This window comes from Rattus rattus, chromosome 14 (assembly GCF_011064425.1).
Source record: "Rattus rattus isolate New Zealand chromosome 14, Rrattus_CSIRO_v1, whole genome shotgun sequence".
NCBI classification, from domain to species: Eukaryota; Metazoa; Chordata; class Mammalia; order Rodentia; family Muridae; genus Rattus; species Rattus rattus.
Window position 1 is genome coordinate 41,047,492 of NC_046167.1, and position 4,662 is coordinate 41,052,153.

A 4,662-nucleotide genomic window follows, 5' to 3' on the forward strand; every position below is an offset into this window, starting at 1 on the left:
AGACATAGGTATAAGGGACTAAATATCTCAGCTGGGCCACACTGTGTGTATATAGTTGAGACAGGACCAGGCATGGAAAATTGCTGTGTGTGTGTGTGTGTGTGTGTGTGTGTGTGTGTGTGTGTGTGTGTGTGTGTAGCTGTGTCTTTAAATGCTGAAGAAAATGTTATTGCATAACTAGGAGGTCAAAGAGGAAGATATTGAATCAGTCTGAGCAACAGTTACCTTGAGAAGAAAGCAAGTATAAGGTTAGTGACATAAAGTCCATGTTAATGTCTCTTAAGATGAATGAGTCGAGATTGAGGTCATCAGTGGTTATTCATCCAGTGAAAGACATTTGGAGTGCATGAACTATGACTCCATAGTGCTGAGGTCTTGTAGGAGTAAATTAGACCAATGACAAGGATTCTACATCATTTCTGTATTTAGACACAATTGATTTTCTCTCAATTTGTTTTATTGTGTGTATCTGTGGCAAAGGGTGTCTTAGTTACTTTTCAGTTGCTGAGATAACTTCTATAAAAGAATGTATTTACTGGGGGGTAAAGGTTTCCGAGGGTTAGTGTTTATGATCGTCATTGTGGGGAGTATAGCAGGCTGGAAGGGCGTTGGGCAATAGCTGAGTATTTAAATCTTGATCTACAAGCACAAGTGTTAACTTTGAAACTTCAAAGTCAGCCCTCAGTGACACACTCTTCTAAAAGACTACACCTAATTTTTCCCAAACAGTTTCAACTGAGGACTAGATATTCAAGCATATGAGCCTATGGGGTCATTATCATTCAAACAACCACAAGGGGATTATTTTATAATTTGTCATTATTGTTTTAAATTTATGAGTCTTGATTCACATGCATCTGTGTGCCATATGAGTGCTTGGAGGGAAGAAGGTGTTGGACTGTCTGGAACTGGAGTTACAGATGACTGGGAGCCACTGTTTGGGTGCCGAGAATTGAACCCAGGTACTCTGAAAAAGTAGCCAGTGCTCTTAACCACCGAGCCATCTCTGAAGTCCTCTTGAAGGGCAAGTGTAATAATAGATTCATTCGTTCCACAGAAGCTCCTCAGACTATATTCCTGTCACTGAAGTAGACTGAGCGATTCTCCCCCCTCTTCACTTTCCCCCCAACTTCTGCCTCATTCCCCCTCCTTTTTTCAGAGTATTTGAAACAAAGCAAAACAAAGCAATAGCCCAAGCTGTCCTTGAGGTTATGGGAATTCTTGCTCAGCCTCCTAAATGCTGGGATGACATACGTGGGCGACCATGCCTCATTTGGCTTCTGCTTTAAAGTCATGCCATGAAAGTGGCATTGCAGAAAGAGGTCTCAGGTAAGGACTAATAAAGGTTTCTGCTGATCTGTTCCAAAGGATGCTCACTGTTTACCTTGCTGTGCCCCTGCACTAAACACTTGATATTTCTGTCTACACTTGCTGCTCAAACAGTACCTTACATGGTGGCTTTTTTTCAGTGTATGTCCATTATTAGAAAATCAACTTCCAAAGTATGTCTCCTACAGCACCACAGGACAGAAATTACTTGCTATGTACCATTCAGGATATTTAAACTTAATTAGCAAATTAACTGGAAAATTTAGCTTAACCAAATAAATAGCTGTATCTTTTTTTCCAAATGCCAACTTAATTTTTTAAAATCACATTTATTTGTGTATATGTGTGTGGGTATACACATGCTATGAGTATGTGTGTTTATACAGAGTTCAGGGCACAAGTTCTCCCCATATGGGTTCTAAGAATCATGAAAAATCAGGAGGTACAGATGTGATACACATACCTACTTTAGGCAAAATGCTCATACAAATAAAATAAAGCCCTTTTTACACACACACACACACACACACACACACACACACACACACACACAAATGATTTATTAGAAAAAGACACCTGCTGCCTGAGCCTAATGACAGGAGTTCAATCCCCAGATTCTACAAAGCAGAGAGAGAGAACTAACTTCTCAATGCATAGATTAAATGAACTAGAGATTCCTCACAAGAGGCAACATGTCAGTTAACAGTGATAAAAAGTCAGAATCACCAACATATGTCCACTCACATTAAAGACTGAGACTTTCTTTTGGAGTAAGTTTGACCAACAGTAAGTGCAAATTTGAATTCTGTACTTCTCACCCTATGTCTTCTACTTCTCCATATCTTATCTGTATGTTGTGAATATGTGTGTGTATCCTGACCTATCTGTAATCTGTCTATTGTATAAGACTCTATCTGTGCCAACCTAAATATTGTCCTATCTTCTAGATCTCTCCCTAACAAAGGGCACTGCTCTGTATTTTTTGAACAGATCATAAAATGTCATATGGGGAAGGAATGAAAATACAGAAATTGTTAATAGAGTTTTACAAGGTATTCTTGTTGGTGTTTAAATCTCAGCGTGCACCCAGACAACGCACACCAAACCAACACGGTTCCACATTGAGAGGTTTAATGAAGAGGAGTAGAAGAGGGGATATGCTGGACAAGAGCATGTGGAGGGAAGGGGGTAGGGTGGGGGAGAAGGGATAGGGACAAAGAGGGCATGAGAAGAGGAAGAACAAGAGAGAGCAAGACAGGAGTAAGGGGGGGCCAAGAAGCCCCTTTTATAGTCAGGCACAACTGGCTGTTGCCAGGCAACTATGGGGGTGGAGCTTAGAATACCAACAATTCTATTTTATGAACTCCAATTAGCCCCAAAGCACTCAGAGAAGCAAACATAACTACCATCAAGTAATATCCACATTTGTTTTCAGCATTTATAATAGGTACTTATTTTATAAAGCTGCTTTCATCTTGCTTTCTGTTTTCAAAGCATGGTAATCAAACACACACACAACATATATATTGTCTTCTGAGTCAGAGCCATGAAAAAAGTATGCATCTAAAATTAAAGCTCTGCACTAGCTTAGGTTCTGAAAGTTGATAACATGGAAAACCCAAAGCTGGTGGTGTTAGCTGTTACACTGTCTTCTTAAAGGCAGGCTAAACCGACTGAGCACACAACAGACTATCAGGCTTAGAGTGACCTCAAAGTGTATTAACTCAGCTGTGAGTTCCAAACACTAAATGCCAAAAGTTCCAGTCTTCTTAATATAAGAGATATTTTTATAATAAGCTATACTTGAAAATTGTCCTCTCACCTCCACATGTTCACCCACACTCCCACACACATGTTAAGTAAATAAAAACTCAAACTATCAACCAACTCTTTAAAAATGTTGAGGATGGGGCCAAGAAAACGTCTCAGCAGTGACGAGTACTCAGTGCTCTTGCAGAGCGCGTGGGTTTAGTTCAGAACTGTGTTGGGTGGCTCAGGACCACCGCTAACTCCAGTTCCAGGGGATCCGATTCCCTCTTCTGGATTCAGAAGCCACTTGTATTTACATGGTGCACATCTACCTAGGCACACATGTATACACTTAAAAAATTAAAACTTAAAAAATTTTTTTGAAAATGTATCTTATAATATCAAACCTTCAGCCAAAATTTAATTTTTTTATATAAGAATAAGCAAACACATCTCATCTGTTCCAAATTTGCTGGGTTTTTTTTCCATTAAAAAATATTAGAATGATTAGTGCATATGTGCATAGTATTATATGTATGAGCATGTGCATGCACATACAGCATGCATGTGGAAGTCAGAGGACAACTTTGTGGGGTCAGTACTCTTTGTCAACCTTGTGGGTGTCTGTACTGAACTCAGATCACCAGGTTTGGTAGCAAGCACCTTTTACTGGCTGAGCCATCTTGCTGTCACACCCTGCTTTCATTTTAGTACATAGTAAAATCATATGTATATGAGAGAACTGTTTTGATCTTTCATGGTTTCTTAGACAAGGTGACAATGTTGCTCAGGCTGGTCTTGCACTCACAATCCCAAGCAAAGCTCTTACATCAGCCTTCTGAGTGCAGAGGCTAAAGGCACTCACCACTATGCACTTCATGGGAACCCACTCTAATCCTGACTTTGTCTCAATCTCTCTAGAGTTTAAAAAAAATCACTTTTGACCCCTGAAAAATAATGTAGATGCTGAAAATATATCTCTTTGTGTGGAGCGTATGAAATGAAAGTTCTCTGGAAAAGCTACGCCTGTGTTGTCTCCCATTCTCTACCTCTCCATTTTCCCAGTTCTCCAGTCTCTTTTTGCTTCAGCTGCCTCCAGAATCTCTGAACTCCCTCTCAGTCCCCATCTGTCAAGCTGCACTCATCACATTGTTAAAGGAGACCATAACAATGACTTCCTGTGCAGAGGTGGGTAATTCTTATCCCCAAAGCATCACATCCATTTGTGTCTTACAGAAAAATACCTAACTTTATATTATTTTTTAAACTCACCCAATCTTTACAAAGTGCTTACAAATACTCATAGTTGTTCAATATTCACTATTAATTAAAAATTTGTAATCAAATTTATTTCAAGATTTGGTTATTTTAAGAGAAATCATTAGAAAATGAACCAAAAAAATTGAGAATAAGAAGATCCAGAGAAAGAAGATCCAAAAGACACAAATATCTGGAAATATCTGGTTTTTTGAAGACAATCCTTTCCAAAGCAAACAACCAACAACAACAACAAAAAATGGTAAGCTGACCCCTGACACTATTAATGATTCTCTGTTAGGCTTGCAGACAGAAGCCTAGCATAAC